Genomic DNA, 20,564 nt, shown 5'->3' with positions numbered 1-20,564 from the left:
ATATGAGACGTTTTTCAAAGACTGCATTCATTTTTAAAACAAACCATAACCTTTATTTCATAAATAAAGGTTTAAAAAGCTTTACGTAGATTATCAAATAATGATAATCTAAAATATCCTGTTTACACACGACCATTACATAATGGTTTACAATACAAATATGTTACATCGAAATCAGTTTATTGAATGCAGTTTTTACACAATATCATACAAACATGGACTCCAAATCTTGTCCTTATTTTAGTATGCAACAGCGGAAGCTCTTAATATTCACCTGAGAATAAACATGCTTTAAACGTCAACAAAAATGTTGGTGAGTTATAGGTTTAACCTATATATATCAAATCGTAACAATAGACCACAAGATTTCATATTTCAATACACATCCCATACATAGAGATAAAAATCATTCATATGGTGAACACCTGGTAACCGACATTAACAAGATGCATATATAAGAATATCCCCATCATTCCGGGACACCCTTCGGATATGATATAAATTTCGAAGTACTAAAGCATCCGGTACTTTGGATGGGGTTTGTTAAGCCCAATAGATCTATCTTTAGGATTCGCGTCAATTAGGGTGTCTGTTCTCAAATTCTTAGATTACCAGACTTAATAAAAAGGGGCATATTCGATTTCGATAATTCAACCATAGAATGTAGTTTCACGTACTTGTGTCTATTTTGTAAATCATTTATAAAACCTGCATGTATTCTCATCCCAAAAATATTAGATTTTAAAAGTGGGACTATAACTCACTTTCACAGATTTTTACTTCGTCGGGAAGTAAGACTTGGCCACTGTTGATTCACGAACCTATAACAATATATACATATATATTAAAGTATGTTCAAAATATATTTACAACACTTTTAATATATTTTGATGTTTTAAGTTTATTAAGTCAGCTGTCCTCGTTAGTAACCTATAACTAGTTGTCCACAGTTAGATGTACAGAAATAAATCGATAAATATTATCTTGAATCAATCCACGACCCAGTGTATACGTATCTCAGTATTGATCACAACTCAAACTATATATATTTTGGAATCAACCTCAACCCTGTATAGCTAACTCCAACATTCACATATAGAGTGTCTATGGTTGTTCCGAAATATATATAGATGTGTCGACATGATAGGTCGAAACATTGTATACGTGTCTATGGTATCTCAAGATTACATAATATACAATACAAGTTGATTAAGTTATGGTTGGAATAGATTTGTTACCAATTTTCACGTAGCTAAAATAAGAAAAATTATCCAATCTTGTTTTACCCATAACTTCTTCATTTTAAATCCGTTTTGAGTGAATCAAATTGCTATGATTTCATATTGAACTCTATTTTATGAATCTAAACAGAAAAAGTATAGGTTTATAGTCGGAAAAATAAGTTACAAGTCGTTTTTGTAAAGGTAGTCATTTCAGTCGAAAGAACGACGTCTAGATGACCATTTTAGAAAACATACTTCCACTTTGAGTTTAACCATAATTTTTGGATATAGTTTCATGTTCATAATAAAAATCATTTTCTCAGAATAACAACTTTTAAATCAAAGTTTATCATAGTTTTTAATTAACTAACCCAAAACAGCCCGCGGTGTTACTACGATGGCGTAAATCCGGTTTTACGGTGTTTTTCGTGTTTCCAGGTTTTAAATCATTAAGTTAGCATATCATATAGATATAGAACATGTGTTTAGTTGATTTTAAAAGTCAAGTTAGAAGGATTAACTTTTGTTTGCGAACAAGTTTAGAATTAACTAAACTATGTTCTAGTGATTACAAGTTTAAACCTTCGAATAAGATAGCTTTATATGTATGAATCGAATGATGTTATGAACATCATTACTACCTTAATTTCCTTGGATAAACCTACTGGAAAAGAGAAAAATGGATCTAGCTTCAATGGATCCTTGGATGGCTCGAAGTTCTTGAAGCAGAATCATGACACGAAAACAAGTTCAAGTAAGATCATCACTTGAAATAAGATTGTTATAGTTATAGAAATTGAACCAAAGTTTGAATATGATTATTACCTTGTATTAGAATAATAACCTACTGTAAGAAACAAAGATTTCTTGAGGTTGGATGATCACCTTACAAGATTGGAAGTGAGCTAGCAAACTTGAAAGTATTCTTGATTTTATGAAACTAGGACTTTTGGAATTTATGAAGAACACTTAGAACTTGAAGATAGAACTTGAGAGAGATCAATTAGATGAAGAAAATTGAAGAATGAAAGTGTTTGTAGGTGTTTTTGGTCGTTGGTGTATGGATTAGATATAAAGGATATGTAATTTTGTTTTCATGTAAATAAGTCATGAATGATTACTCATATTTTTGTAATTTTATGAGATATTTCATGCTAGTTGCCAAATGATGGTTCCCACATGTGTTAGGTGACTCACATGGGCTGCTAAGAGCTGATCATTGGAGTGTATATACCAATAGTACATACATCTAAAAGCTATGTATTGTACGAGTACGAATACGGGTGCATACGAGTAGAATTGTTGATGAAACTGAACGAGGATGTAATTGTAAGCATTTTTGTTAAGTAGAAGTATTTTGATAAGTGTATTGAAGTCTTTCAAAAGTGTATAAATACATATTAAAACACTACATGTATATACATTTTAACTGAGTCGTTAAGTCATCGTTAGTCGTTACATGTAAGTGTTGTTTTGAAACCTTTAGGTTAACGATCTTGTTAAATGTTGTTAACCCAATGTTTATAATATCAAATGAGATTTTAAATTATTATATTATCATGATATTATCATGTATGAATATCTCTTAATATGATATATATACATTAAATGTCTTTACAACGATAATCGTTACATATATGTCTCGTTTAAAAATCATTAAGTTAGTAGTCTTGTTTTTACATATGTAGTTCATTGTTAATATACTTTATGATATGTTTTCTTATCATAGTATCATGTTAACTATATATATATATATCCATATATATGTCATCATATAGTTTTTACAAGTTTTAACGTTCGTGAATCACCTATCAACTTGGGTGGTCAATTGTCTATATGAAACATATTTCAATTAATCAAGTCTTAACAAGTTTGATTGCTTAACATGTTGGAAACATGTAATCATGTAAATATCAATCTCAATTAATATATATAAACATGGAAAAGTTCGGGTCACTACATGGATGACAATAAGTATGTTTTCATGACACATAGAAGCTGAAAATTAGATTTTTATCATCATCGAGTAATATAGATAAAACAATCTGATTTTGTGAAGAGTACAAGTGAAGTTATCACACAAGAGTGAAATGAGTAAATGCTGGTTTTTCTTAATCGGTGACGTAGTCACGATTGATTTCCAGAATTCAAGGAATTTAAAGAAAATCTTCGTAATAAGATTTGGTTCTTCGGTGACCAAGGAAATTAGATTTCTTCTTGGTTAAATGCGATGATCTGTCGCGATTTCTCTGTCGAACATTTTACTATAAATCCACTCCCTTCGTTTCCTTTATATTTTGGAGTCACATCCTTTTGTTTTCCTCTTCCCGACTTTAAGTCAAGCGAATAATGGTTCAGAATTCGTAAGTATGGAGTTTCGAATGAACATCATGTTCTAAACAAGAAAGAACGAAATCGCACGATTTGATTTGTCAAATTACCAGAATCACTGAGAATATAACTATCAAGAATATACTTTCTTAATATGTTCAGAAGTTAAGCAGAATGAAAGAGTTATGAAACATGACACATGATGACGTTATGATCTGTGAATCATCATATCCCATTAGAAACTCAGCATGACTTACTGTAATATAATCACATTGATCAAGTGTCATTATATTATACTAACTCATGCTTCAGTTCCCAACACTACTTCAAAAGCATTCATAATTTAAACTTTAATTTTTCAGAATTTAGAAATTAAAACAGTTTCCCTTTTGATGTAATATAGATAGCACGAAGAGATGAATAATTTCGGACAATAATATTTATGAAAATATCCTCAGAAATATCGAAGATATTTATGATGATATTTTAGAATTTCTAAGATCGAAGGTTGATGAAGAAAGATTTTCCGCAAGATTTTAACATGACTTCGGAGCAAGATATTCTCTAAAGATTTCAACGGATCCATAATTACCTAGATTCTTTGAATATAGGGTATGGTCCTTATATTTGTCCTTGGTCTCCTTCGTGGTTAGCTCAATCCATTTTCCAGTTCCAATTTTCTGAGCTTTTCCAACATAATATTCTTTATTATCAAACTTCCGATGATTAAGGTCGTTTACGGTTGTCTACGGTTTCTGCTGCTTCATTCAGCTTTTTCAACATTCAGAGTATTGATTTGTAGACTGAGTGCTTTTCAGAATTTCAGAATGAAAGATCATAATTCTAAGAGATAAATGTTATACATATAACTGTTGATGTAGATATGTTGTGAGTTATCAAAGTACTGTTTGCTGATTCCCGATAATTGGTATGGCAGTTCTCGTTACAAGATGCAGATGAGTATATGATAGGGTTTCAATGAATAAATATAATGATTTATCAGAGAGATTTAAGCCAAGAAGCAACGAGGTTGCTGGTACGTCTGCTGGTAATATGGTGGAATATAAAAGGTTCCCTGGTAACAATAAAAGAGCACGCATATATATCAATGTTATAATAAAGTTGTTTCGAACGAAAAGTCGAAGTTGACTTGTTGGAGCTGTGACAAAATTTGCTACTTTGAAAGGGATTATCAAGTTATTTTGGGTAATAATAACACTAAGGAATTAGCACAGCTACGTGTTAAACGTTTACTCAGTTGCCGAGAGTTTCTCAGGTGCATAACTATATGAATAAATCTTTCCTTCCGTAGATGATGTGCGGTTGATTCATCCTATCGATTGAGGTGTTTTCAAGAATCATGAAAGGTTTGAACGCAGATTGTAATCGTCAAGATACAAATGAGGTTTAAGATGAAATCAAGTGGCAAACTTGAAGAATTGTTTAGTTTCATATGTTATAATCAATATTTTAATTCATTTTTAATTGTCCAATGTTGGTAGTCCACAGTTAGTAATTCAATAATTCATATATAATATTTGAATTAATTAATACGTATCATGATCCATTGTATACATGTCTCAGACTCGATCACAACTCAAAGTATATATATTATTGTAGAATCAACCTCAACCCTGTATAGCTAACTCCAGCATTACTGCATATAGAGTGTCTATGGTTATTCCAAATAATATATATAGATGCGTCGATATGATATGTCAAAACCTTGTATACGTGTCCCGATATTTAATGTGCGTAAAATAAATAACAGAAACTAAATGACGATAAATAAAATTGTGAGAATATAAATTGCGATAATTAAGTTGCGATAAATAAAATGTAATCAGTTAGCTAGGAATAGTTAGCTAGGAACAGTTAGTGTGGATTGTTAACAAAATTTCTGATAGTTAATTTGTTTGTTTCTAACAAATTTTATTTTTGTCCAATGTTTTCTTCACTATGCCACTTGTTGGATTATGATAGGTCAAAATCCAAATATGAAATTGAATGGAAATGGTTATTCTGTGGTGAACGGATTCGTATATCGGTGGAAGTAAGTAGGATAGTAAACGACTGTTGAATCAGCTTCGAAGAATATACAGTGGAACTTATTAATGTGAAATCTAAATATTCCTCGGGTACTACCTACCCGTTAAAATATTTTCACCATTAACAGTTTGTACAAAAGATTTTTTTTTAATTACAATCTTTATGAAAATATACTTACATATATATTTTCTTCAGATATAATCATGGATTTAATGAGTTAATATGATATTAAACTCATTTGATTTACCGTTAGAACAAGAATATATAATCTCTAAAATATTAGAATTCGAACGAAGATAAATAATTTAGATCGTCATGTAGAACGATGATTATGCTCGAGGTACAGAATGAGATATTGAGACATGGATTGTTGATGGTACTGGTGCTGTTACTGATGGTACTGTTGGTGCCGGTGGTGTTGTTGAAGTTGGTAAATTTTGCACCATATTCTCCAAATTGATTACTCGAGCGCGAAGTTCGTTGACTTCTTCTATTATTCCGGAATGATTGTCGGTCAGAACGAGCGGATGAATAAGGTTTAGAATTTTAGATAGAATATACTCGTGGCGAGATACTCTGGAAATGAGTGTGAAAATGGTGTTTCGAATGGGTTTACCGGTAAGTGCTTCAGGATCATCGCCAAGAGTGGAATTTGGTAGATGGAAGAGATCACCTTCTTCTTGCCTCCAATGGTTAAGTAGGCTACGAACCCATCAGGTGAATTGGGGATGGCTGATTGGTTGATCCATTCCGGTCACACTGCTTTCGGAGCTTGAGTGAAACTCCATATCGGAATCCGAGGGACATGAACTAGTGGCGAGTTCCATTTCGTACGATTGAATGAACAATTTTTCGATATGAAATGATTTTCGGCTATCGGGTGGTATTCTAATTATATAGAATATCTATATATATAGAACAAAAGATTTCGTAGATTACAGAGGAATTTATGGAATATATTAGGCAAGGTTTACAGTAATAGATACGCTAAGATATGAATTTTGTCTATACACTATTCATGCAATCAATGCAATAAGATGTGTCTAGACTAAGAATGATAAGCAGGTAATTTCCTAAGGATGATAAGCAGATGATTTCTGACTAGAAATGATAAGCAAAACTTTTGACATGCAGACATGGTCGAAGTCCAGACTCACTAATGCATCTAAACAACTATCAGTTAGACACACTAATGCAAGACCTGGTTCGCTAAGACCACCGCTCTGATACCAACTTTAATGACCCGTCCTAATCCATCTGGACGAGTACATTACATTTGGTTACATCGTGAGGTACTTGACCTCTATATGATACATTTTACAAACATTGCATTCGTTTTTAAAAGAGAAACTTTCATTACTTCGAAAGTTGACGGCATGCATACCATTTCATAATATGTCCAACTATAATTGACTTAATAATAATCTTGATGAACTCAACGACTCGAATGCAACGTATTTTGAAATATGTCATGAATGACTTCAAGTAATATCTTTAAAATGAGCAAATGCACAACGAAAGATTTCTTTCATACCTGAGAATAAACATGCTTTCAAGTGTCAACCAAAAGGTTGGTGAGTTCATTAGTTTATCATAAACAATCTTTTCCATCATTTTAATAGACCACAAGTGTAACGACCCGGATTTTTCCAATCGTTTTATACTTATGAGATTAATATTTACATAAATTAAACCTTACCAACATGATAAGCAATCCAAATTGTTGAGACTTGTGTTTTTGAAAAGAGTTTTACACAACGTTTGACCGTCCAATTTGACCGATGATATCACGAACTATATAACATACGATAATTATACGTTTGTGTATATATATGTATTTATATATATTTAACATGATCTAAGGATGGTTTAACATCTCATTGTGTACTAATGACAATGAGTTATAAGTATATTTTGAAACTACTAACTTAAGTTTTCAAAACGATAACTATACGTAACATTCTTTGATATATATACTTATAACCTATAATGCTTATACATGTATCGTATATATAATGTATTTAATCAATTTTTAAGGACTTAAATACATAAAACAATATAAGTATATTCACAAAAGATAGCTATATTTGAATTCTCATTCCATTTCCTCAAGATTTCTATACGTATATCTAGGGTATATGTACCCGTATCATACCCAGCTTCTATATGTATTTACTATTGGTATATACACATCAAATCAACATCCTAATCAACATTATTACTGCCCTAGATATGAGGTAACTAGGATTTTTCAAGTAGCATGAATTATTAGTAAGAAAACAAAATTAGGAATCCTTTTCTTTCTTTATAAACTAAAAACGTTTTTATGAATGAACACCATTTCTTCACTCCATTTTCTCATACCTACACCCTCATTTCTCTCTCAAAATAATCCTAACTTCATACTTGATCATCTCCAAGCATTTTCCCCATCATTTAGCTTCAATTATAAGCCTTAAACACCATAAGAAAACTCTTTCAAGAACATATCAAAATAACCACCCATTTGAAGAAGTATACTTCCAACCTTTTGATCTAACTCCACCACTCTTTGATTCCAAGAATTTTTCTTATCTCTTACAGTAACTTTGTCCAAGTAACTTGAGCTAGTAACCTTGTTCATAATCTTGTTCGATTCATAATTATATAGCTATCTTATTTTATGTTGTAAAATTTTAACAACAAGAACATAGTTTGAATGATTTCAAACTTGTTTGCAAACTAAATAGATCTTTCTAAATTAACTTTTAAAATACTTCAAGACCTGTAATATATCATAATGATATGCTAACTTAACAAGATATAACTTGGTTTTACAAAGAACACCTTAAAAACTGAATCTACGTCGTCGGAGTGCAACCGGGGGCTGTTTTGGGTTGGATAATTAAAAACCATCTTGAACTTTGAATTGGAAGTTCATGTTCTGGAAAAATGATATTTCTTATGAATATGTTAACACATAAAAATTTCATGGTTTAACTCAAAGTGTAAGTGTTTTTAGAAAAATGATCATTAAATGTTGTTTTTATGATGGAAAATGATCACTTTCATAAGTTTTACCAAAGTTTGACCTATAACCTGTGATTTTGAATACAAACTAAGGTATTTTCAGTTCATATTCTTAAAATTTGACTCGATCCAAGGAAGTGGCAAGTTGAACCAACAAAAACGGAGTTGTAATGAAGAAACTACGACTAAAACAAGATTGGGTATCCGAAGCTAGTTTAGCTACGAAAATATTTGGAGATAAAGTAAATTAATCATATCTTTTCTAAATAATATGATATTTTATATATAATTACTTATGATTTGATTTTATATATTTCAGGACCACCCGTAAACAACACGAGAAGATTAATCATAAGACCTCATGATTGTACGCAACACGTCATTTGACAACACGGTACTTTATGTACGCATCACGTCATTTGACAACATGGTACCATGGGTCGAGATTAATTTTGATCAATACGAATACGATGGGGTCTTTATTTATTTTATTGAGCAACTAATTGTGGACCACTAACATCGGACTGCTAACTACGGACTAAGAAAATATTAAAAGTATTATAAGTATAAATATATATATGTAATGATTACTTGAAAAGAAAATATGTTGATATATTATATATATATGGTTAGGTTCATGATATCTATCGGAGACCAAGTCGAGTTAAATACCTTCAAGGCAAAAGTGAGTATATAGTCCCACTTTTAAACTCTAAATATTTCGGGATGAGAATACATGCATTTTATGATTTACGTTATGGACACAAGTGATAAAAAAAATATATTCTACGTTGAGTTGTACCACTGGCATACTTCCCTGTAGCTTGGTAACTACTATTTACATGTGGTATTGTAAACGCGAATCCTGTTGATAGATCTATCGGGCCTGATAACCCCAACCGGACTGGACGATCAGTATTCAATGGTTGCACAGTACTTTGTTTCGGTGACTACACTTGGTACAGTGTAGTGAGATTTCATAATAAAGGGAATATGCAACGTTGATTAAATGTTAAGTATGGTTATCAAGTGCTCAACCACTTAGAATATTTTTATTAAAACGTTTATGTATATGAAATCTTGTGGTCTATATTTATAACGCTGCTAGCATTAAACCTATATCTCACCAACTTTATGTTGACATTTAAAGCATGTTTATTCTCAGGTTCCTAGAAGTCTTCCGCTGTTTGAATATATGTTAGAGAAACCATGTGCATGGAGTCATACATGTTTTATTCGAGGAAGCATTGCATTCACAAAATCATCACCGTGTATTTATTTTGACTGCATTGTCAACGGAAGTATTCTTGTAAACTGTTATTTACGGTGATTGTCTATATGTAGAAATTATCAGATGTCGAAAACATTGAATTTTAAATATTCATTAATGGTATATCTTTTCAAAAGAATGCAATGTTTATAAAACGTATCATATAGAGGTCAAATGCCTCGCGATGTGATCATATGTTATTGTATTCGTCCCTATGGATTGGGTCGGGTCATTTCATGTGGTATCAGAGCGGTGGTCTTAGCGAACCAGGTCTGCATTAGTGTGTCTAACTGATAAGTCGTTAGGTTGCATTAGTGAGTCTGGACTTCGACCGTGTCTGCATGTCAAAATTTTGCTTATCATTTTGTGTCGAAAATCATCTATTTATCATCTGTAGGAAATTACCTGCTTATCATCTTAAGTCTAAACGCGTCTTACTGCATTCATTGCATGAATGGTGTATAGACAAAATTCATATCTTAGCGTATTTGCTAATTCATATCTACGCGTATCTGTTACTGTAAACTTTGTCTGACATATTCCGTAAATCCCTCCGTAATCTATGAGATCTTTTGTTCTATATATGTGGATATTCTATATAATTAGAATACCACCCGATAGCCGGAAAATCATTTCATATCGAAAAATCCTTTATTCAATCATACGAAATGGAACTCGTCACTAGTTGAAGTCCCTCGGATTCCGATATGGAATACCACTCAAGCTCCGAAAGCAGTGTGACCGGAATGGATCAACCAATTAGTCATCATCTATTTTGGATGGATTGGGGATGGGTTCGTAGCCTCCTCAATCATTGGAGACAAGAAGAAGGTGATCCCTTCCATCCACCAAATTGCCCTCTTGACGATGAACCTGAAGCACTTACCGGCGAACCTGTTCGAGAAACCATTTTCTCTCTCATTTCCAGAGTATCTCGTCACGATTATATACTACATCAAATTCTAGATTTTATTTATCCGCTCGTCCGAACCGACAATCACCCCGGTGTAATAGAAGAAGTCAACGAGCTTCGCACTCGGGTAGTGGCTTTGGAGAATACGGTACGAAGGTTACAAACACCATCAGCAGCATCAGCAGCATAACCAGTACCGTCAATAACATCAACATCGCAAGCCTCAATACCCTAAGCACCAGCAGCATCAACGTTATCACCATCATCAACATCAACAGGATCATTACCACCACCAACAATCACATCCGCATCACACGCCTCAATATCACCATCCGTATCTCGGATATCAACGTCACACGCACCATAGATACCAAGAAGTACCAACAACAACAAACGATGAAGTATTGATTCATAACTTCATCGGAGAAACATTCTATGGTGATTATGTAATCTCTAAAGACATAGAGATTACCTATTTCTGCCTTAACTATAAATCAGATGAGTAGACAGAAATGATAAAAGGAAGAGTAGAAACCCCGACAAGAATGATGCGTAAGGTACAAGCTAGACTTGTTTTACCAACAGCATCAGCAGTACCCTTAGCCTCACCAACACAGTCAGTGCTGTCAACATCGTTAGAATCGTCAGCAACTTTAACATCACAAGCTCCACCAGTTCAAGAATCACCGTGGACATCATCAATAACGCGTATATTGCATCAACGAGTTATGAAGTATTAACTCATTCTTCTGAAGAATTTATATAAATATTTTATATATATGAATTCAGAAACCAAAATAAATCTTTTCGTACTAAGCTATTAAGTATGAATTTAAAAAGGGTAGATACTACTCGTTTAAATTCATACTACAAATATGCAATGATGTACGTCCTTCGTCAGCAACTTAATCATCGTTAACTACGATCCCTGTTTCAATTCAATGAATTTCGTTTTATAATAAACCAAGTGTATTATTCAATAATATGTTTGATTTTACACTTTCATCTTCAATGTACTCGAAGCTTACTGGGAAACAACATTCATATCTTGCGAAGTTAGCAAGAGTTCAATGAGTATCAGCATGATTCACTAAGAAAATATATATAAGAATAAATAATGAAGTATTGATCCATAACTTCATTAATATTCTGTGAAGAATATGTGGTTCCTAATCGTTTTAGAGATTACTTATTCTAGCTCAAACCGAAAATCAAATGAGTCTAATATTATATTGACTTATTAAATTCATGATTACATCTGAAGAAGATATATATGTACATATATTTTCATAAAGATTGTAATAAAATTCTCTGGTACAAAACATTACTTGTGAAATTTTTTTTAACGGGTAGGTAATACCCGAGAGATATATAAATTCATAATTAATATGATTATATTCTTTGACTCTGATTCAACAATCATCAACTATACTCACTACCTTCACAATAATATGCATTCTTTCATAGAAATCAAAACAACCATCCAAATTTGATTACGACAAAATGAAATCCAAGTCAAGACTTAACAGAAGACATCACTCTTAGGACTCTTACATCTTTCAAAACTATACTTTGACTTCAAAACTATGCTAGAACATCATTCGATTCTTGGAACCCAGAAAAATATTTGTATCATTCAAAGTCCTAAAACATCATATGTATATTAACAATTACAATCTATGATCAAACCCTTCGAAATTCCTGAAGACACTTCAAATAATGGACAATCGAGATGATGATCCAACCACACATTACCCGCAGTCTTGCACCTGAAAAGCTCTCGAAACCAAGGACATAATTTAACACGTATCCGCGTTAAATATTTTAGCATTTATTAGCAAAAATAACTTTGTGATTCCTTTTCAAAATAGCAAATTTTGTCACAGTTTCAGCAAGTCAACCTCGACTTTCCATTCGAAGTAGCCTTATTATAACCTGTAATACATACGATTACCCTTTTGTTACCAGGGAACCTTTTATATTCCACAACATTATCAGCAGATGTACCAGCAACTCGTTACCCCTTTGGCGGAATCAACAATTGGTATTTTGAAATCTCGCATCTATTTCAGCAGTTATATATATATATATATATATATATATATATATATATATATATATATATATATATATATATATATATATATATATATATATATATATATATATATATATATATATATATATACAACGTCTATCCCCAAGAATTACATATTTCAAATGTGAAGTTTCTGAAAAATGCTCCAGTCTACGAATTAGTGCTATTAAGTTTTGGAAAAGACTGATAAAGTGGTAAAGACAGTAGACAACAATTACGGTCAGAAGTTTGACAATAAAGAATAATAGATTGGAAAAGCTTGAACGAAAAATTTGGTACTGGAAAACGGATTGAGCAAAGTATAAAGGAGGTCGTGGACAAATCACAATGACGAAATCTACCTTCAAAGGATTCAAATGATTCAGTGTCTGCTGAAACCGTTAGTAAGAACCTTACTCCTTATTCTAAACCTTCACAGACAGATTTTCCGCGTCATTCCCTGATCTTAGATATTCTAAGATATCATCGTATTTTTCATTATAAATATCTCCGATATTCCTGAAGATATATTCCCAACTATCCTCATCAAAAATCATTTATCTCTTCACAATATTTGCGTTACAACATAAAAGAAACTGTGTTAGTTTCTAAATTCTAAAAAATTCGAGTTTAAAATATGAATGTTTTGAAGTAGTGTTGGAAACTGAAGCATGAATTAGTATAATATAATGACACTTGATCAACGTGATTATATTACAGTAATTCATGCTGAGTTTCTAAATGGAACATAATGATTCACAGATCATAACATCATCATGTGCCATGTTACACAACTCTTACATTCTACCCAATCTCCAAACATATTAAGAACATATCTCCTTGATAATTCTATCTTTTCGGACATTCTGGTAACTTACCAAATCAAGATCGTGCAATTACTATTTTCTTCTTAGAACATTAACTATGTTTATTTCAAAATCCATACCTACGAATTCCGGACCATTATTCGCTTGACTCGAAGTCGGGAAGAGGAAACAGAAGTATGGAACTGTTGAATATAAAAGAAAATATAAAGCTCGACAACAACAAATAAATTACAAACCGTGTATATTAATACGTATTGCAACGTAAAGGCACGGGAGAATTAACAATACTATAACCCCAAGGTAATAGTAGAAATAAATAAAATCCTCCGGAGGTAGATGAAAAAGAAGAATGACAGAGATGAAAGTTAAGAGTATATCCAGGATCAGTACTGGATGAAGCATACTGATAAATGTTTTAAAGTATGAATTGAGGGAGGAAGAATAGAAGGTATGAGTTGTAAGGAAATGAAGGGAGGTGGATTTATAGTAAAAGATCCGACAGAGCAATCAAAATAGATGATCGCATTTAAAGCGGATTCTAATTTCCTTGATTATCGAAGAATCAAATCTCATTATGAAGATTTTACTCCAAATCTCTTGAACTTGGAAATCAATCCTACCTACGTCAAAAGATATGACGAATCTATACCTACTCATTTCACCCTTTGGTGATAGCCTCACTCGTACTCTTCACAAAAATCAAATTGCTTTATCAATATTACTTGATGATAATAAAACTCTAATTTCCAACTCGTATACGTCATGAAAACATACTTATTATCAGCCATGATCATCCCATTCAAATTTCGGGACGAAATTTATTTAACGGGTAGGTACTGTAACGACCCGGATTTTTCCAATCGTTTTATACTTATGAGATTAATATTTACATAAATTAAACCTTACCAACATGATAAGCAATCCAAATTGTTGAGACTTGTGTTTTTGAAAAGAGTTTTACACAACGTTTGACCGTCCAATTTGACCGATGATATCACGAACTATATAACATACGATAATTATACGTTTGTGTATATATATGTATTTATATATATTTAACATGATCCAATTATGGTTTAACATCTCATTGTGTACTAATGACAATGAGTTATAAGTATATTTTGAAACTACTAACTTAAGTTTTCAAAACGATAACTATACGTAACATTCTTTGATATATATACTTATAACCTATAATGCTTATACATGTATCGTATATATAATGTATTTAATCACTTTTTAAGGACTTAAATACATAAAACAATATAAGTATATTCACAAAAGATAGCTATATTTGAATTCTCATTCCATTTCCTCAAGATTTCTATACGTATATCTAGGGTATATGTACCCGTATCATACCCAGCTTCTATATGTATTTACTATTGGTATATACACATCAAATCAACATCCTAATCAACATTATTACTGCCCTAGATATGAGGTAACTAGGATTTGTCAAGTAGCATGAATTATTAGTAAGAAAACAAAATTAGGAATCCTTTTCTTTCTTTATAAACTAAAAACGTTTTTATGAATGAACACCATTTCTTCACTCCATTTTCTCATACCTACACCCTCATTTCTCTCTCAAAATAATCCTAACTTCATACTTGATCATCTCCAAGCATTTTCCCCATCATTTAGCTTCAATTACAAGCCTTAAACAACATAAGAAAACTCTTTCAAGAACATATCAAAATAACCACCCATTTGAAGAAGTATACTTCCAACCTTTTGATCTAACTCCACCACTCTTTGATTCCAAGAATTTTTCTTATCTCTTACAGTAACTTTGTCCAAGTAACTTGAGGTACTAACCTTGTTCATAATCTTGTTCGATTCATAATTATATAGCTATCTTATTTTATGTTGTAAAATTTTAACAACAAGAACATAGTTTGAATGATTTCAAACTTGTTTGCAAACAAAATAGATCCTTCTAACTTAACTTTTAAAACACTTCAATACCTGTAATATATCATAATGATATGCTAACTTAACAAGATATAACTTGGTTTTACAAAGAACACCTTAAAAACTGAATCTACGTCGTCGGAGTGCAACCGGGGGCTGTTTTGGGTTGGATAATTAAAAACCATCTTGAACTTTGAATTGGAAGTTCATGTTCTGGAAAAATGATATTTCTTATGAATATGTTAACACATAAAAATTTCATGATTTAACTCAAAGTGTAAGTATTTTTAGAAAAATGATCATTAAATGTTGTTTTTATGATGGAAAATGATCACTTTCATAAGTTTTACCAAAGTTTGACCTATAACCTGTGATTTTGAATACAAACTAAGGTATTTTCAGTTCATATTCTTAAAATTTGACTCGATCCAAGGAAGTGGCAAGTTGAACCAACAAAAACGGAGTTGTAATGAAGAAACTACGACTAAAACAAGATTGGGTATCCGAAGCTAGTTTAGCTACGAAAATATTTGGAGATAAAGTAAATTAATCATATCTTTTCTAAATAATATGATATTTTATATATAATTACTTATGATTTGATTTTATATATTTCAGGACCACCCGTAAACAACACGAGAAGATTAATCATAAGACCTCATGATGTCATTTGACAACACGGTACTTTATGTACGCAACACGTCATTTGACAACATGGTACCATGGGTCGAGATTAATTTTGATCAATACGAATACGATGGGGTCTTTATTTATTTTATTGAGCAACTAATTGTGGACCACTAACATCGGACTGCTAACTACGGACTAAGAAAATATTAAAAGTATTATAAGTATATATATATATATATATATATATATATATATATATATATATATATATATATATATATATATATATATATATATATATATATATATATATATATATATATATATATATGTAACGATTACTTGAAAAGAAAATATGTTGATATATTATATATATATGGTTAGGTTCATGATATCTATCGGAGACCAAGTCGAGTTAAATACCTTCAAGGCAAAAGTGAGTATATAGTCCCACTTTTAAACTCTAAATATTTAGGGATGAGAATACATGCATTTTATGATTTACGTTATGGACACAAGTGATAAAAAAAATATATTCTACGTTGAGTTGTACCACTGGCATACTTCCCTGTAGGTTGGTAACTACTATTTACATGTGGTATTGTAAACGCGAATCCTGTTGATAGATCTATCGGGCCTGACAACCCCAACCGGACTGGACGACTAGTATTCAACGGTTGCACAGTACTTTGTTTCGGTGACTACACTTGGTACAGTGTAGTGAGATTTCATAATAAAAGGAATATGCAACGTTGATTAAATGTTAAGTATGGTTATCAAGTGCTCAACCACTTAGAATATTTTTATTAAAATGTTTATGTATATGAAATCTTGTGGTCTATATTTATAACGCTGCTAGCATTAAACCTATATCTCACCAACTTTATGTTGATGTTTAAAGCATGTTTATTCTCAGGTTCCTAGAAGTCTTCCGCTGTTTGAATATATGTTAGAGAAACCATGTGCATGGAGTCATACATGTTTTATTCGAGGAAGCATTGCATTCACAAAATCATCACCGTGTATTTATTTTGACTGCATTGTCAACGGAAGTATTCTTGTAAACTGTTATTTACGGTGATTGTCTATATGTAGAAATTATCAGATGTCGAAAACATTGAATTTTAAATATTCATTAATGGTATAACTTTTCAAAAGAATGCAATGTTTATAAAACGTATCATATAGAGGTCAAATGCCTCGCGATGTGATCATATGTTATTGTATTCGTCCCTATTGATTGGGTCGGGTCGTTTCATGTGGTATCAAAGCGGTGGTCTTAGCGAACCAGGCCTGCATTAGTGTGTCTAACTGATAAGTCGTTAGGTTGCATTAGTGAGTCTGGACTTCGACCGTGTCTGCATGTCAAAATTTTGCTTAACATTTTGTGTCGAAAATCATCTATTTATCATCTGTAGGAAATTACCTGCTTATCATCTTAAGTCTAAACGCGTCTTACTGCATTCATTGCATGAATGGTGTATAGACAAAATTCATATCTTAGCGTATTTGCTAATTCATATCTACGCGTATCTGTTACTGTAAACTTTGTCTGACATATTCCGTAAATCCCTCCGTAATCTATGAGATCTTTTGTTCTATATATGTGGATATTCTATATAATTAGAATACCACCCGATAGCTGGAAAATCATTTCATATCGAAAAATCCTTTATTCAATAATATGAAATGGAACTCGTCACTAGTTGAAGTCCCTCGGATTCCGATATGGAATACCACTCAAGCTCCGAAAGCAGTGTGACCGGAATGGATCAACCAATCAGTCATCATCTATTTTGGATGGATTGGGGATGGGTTCGTAGCCTCCTCAATCATTAGAGACAAGAAGAAGGTGATCCCTTCCATCCACCAAATTGCCCTCTTGACGATGAACCTGAAGCACTTACCGGCGAACCTGTTCGAGAAACCATTTTCTCTCTCATTTCCAGAGTATCTCGTCACGATTATATACTACATCAAATTCTAGATTTTATTTATCCGCTCGTCCGAACCGACAATCACCCTGGTGTAATAGAAGAAGTCAACGAGCTTCGCACTCGGGTAGTGGCTTTGGAGAATACGGTACGAAGGTTACAAACACCATCAGCAGCATCAGCAGCATAACCAGTACCGTCAATAACATCAACATCGCAAGCCTCAATACCCTAAGCACCTGCAGCATCACCAGCATCAACGTTACCACCAGCAGCGCATGTATTCTCAGTCCCAAAAATATATATTGCAAACGCATTTAAAAAGGGAGCAAATGAAACTCAATCTATAATATTTTGTAGTAAAAGTATTCATACGACGATACTGAACAATGCAGGGTTGGCCTCGGATTCACGAACCTATATCAATTATATATATTAAAACATATAATGAAAATCAAATAATTCCATCTATTAATTATATAGTATTTATATATTTGGTGTTGTAGTTTATATATATAATTTGCACTAATTCTAATATATTTTATATCTTAAATTGCATGTTATATATGTATTTATTTTGTATATAGATAATAGAAATGTTAATATTTTTTAATATATAATTATAGGTAATATTAATATAATTTTGGTATAAGTATATTTTTATATATAAAATATTTATTTGTTATAGTAATATAATAACAATAATGATAATGTAATTTTAAATAAAAAGGTAGTTTTAATAGTAATAGTTATAATAATAATAATAATAATAATAATAATAATAATAATAATAATAATAATAATAATAATAATAATAATAATAATAATAATAATAATAATAATAATAATAATGATGATATAATTCTTAATAAAAATAATTTTAAATGATACTTTTGATAATACTAATAATTTTAATGAAAATGAAAGTTTTAATAAAAATGATAATTTTAACAATAATGGTTCTTTTAATAATAATAATAAAAATGATAAAAATAATAATAATTCTAATAATGATACTTATATTGATGATAATAATAATAATAATAATAATAATAATAATAATAATAATAATAATAATAATAATAATAATAATAAAAGTGGGTAAACTACCTCACAAGCTTTTCCAAAAAGAAAAAAAAATAAAGTACCTCCGCCCGGGCTCGAACTCAAGACCTCTCGAAGATTACCAACACCACCCAACCATTTAACTGACTACTGTTTTCCTATTATCATTAGGAACCCAATTTAATTTAACTAGTGTTTCTTTCTGCTTTCTTGTTCTTCTTCAAAACAATCATCTAGCCATATTATCCTCAACCTTTTCGAACTGCTAGGCCTAAGAAGAACTTATAACTCGGCCCAACAGAAGCTTATATCTCGGCCTAGCAGGAACTTGGCCCAACATGAATTTCTAGCCCAACAATAGACCCAATAGCAGATTGTTTAATTAAAAAAATCTTGCTGCAGCCTAGGATCGAACACCCGACCTCTTGTTTAAGATACACACCCTTAACCGTTCGTCTGTTTCTAATTATCTGAATTAAATCACAGATTAAATGTTTTAACCCTTTTCTGACTGTATCCTTCTTCATTATCTAACCTTCATCATCATATATCATTTCGTTAAAACACCCGTCACATGAATTCATACATCATCATCATCTTTTAATCGTAAACCTCATCATCTTTATCATATTGATCATTACCAATATCAATTTGCCATCATCTCGAATCATTATCATATCTTCAACAACATCACGGCTCTCCCTCTTCTTTCCATTTCATCATCATCATTATCATACTTAACCTATCACCCAGCCTAAACAAACACATGGCTCTCAGCCCAATAACAAAACAAGGTTTTTACGGCCCAACAAATCTAGAAACATGGAAGCCCCAAAAATAAATATAGGCTAATCAAGCCCAACAGTTTCACAAGCCCATTTAGTAATAGTTTCAAATAATCTGCTAGATAGACTCTATTTCTTTGTGGCTTGTGGGGTTCGCTTGAAAGCAGAAATAATAAACACGTAATTCCTTTACAGCTCAATATCCTCACATGTATTATTTATTAAAAATATCATCATGTATTCCGTATGAGTTAAATTAGATTGTGGTGTTAATTGATTAATGGTTGTCAGCCACCACAGCAAAGAAAGAACACGTGAAAGTAGTTTTGCATTATAATATATATATATATATATATATATATATATATATATATATATATATATATATATATATATATATATATATATATATATATATATATATATATATTATAAACCGTCGATCCAATTGTATAGTGGTTTTATGGTTTCTTTATCGATAGAATTTAGCAGCAGGCGATGGCCACAAAAATAAAATAAATAGGTATGAATGGG

This window comes from Rutidosis leptorrhynchoides, chromosome 7 (genome assembly GCF_046630445.1).
Source record: "Rutidosis leptorrhynchoides isolate AG116_Rl617_1_P2 chromosome 7, CSIRO_AGI_Rlap_v1, whole genome shotgun sequence".
In the NCBI taxonomy this organism is placed as follows: Eukaryota; Viridiplantae; Streptophyta; class Magnoliopsida; order Asterales; family Asteraceae; genus Rutidosis; species Rutidosis leptorrhynchoides.
Note: the sequence above shows the minus strand (reverse complement) of the source record.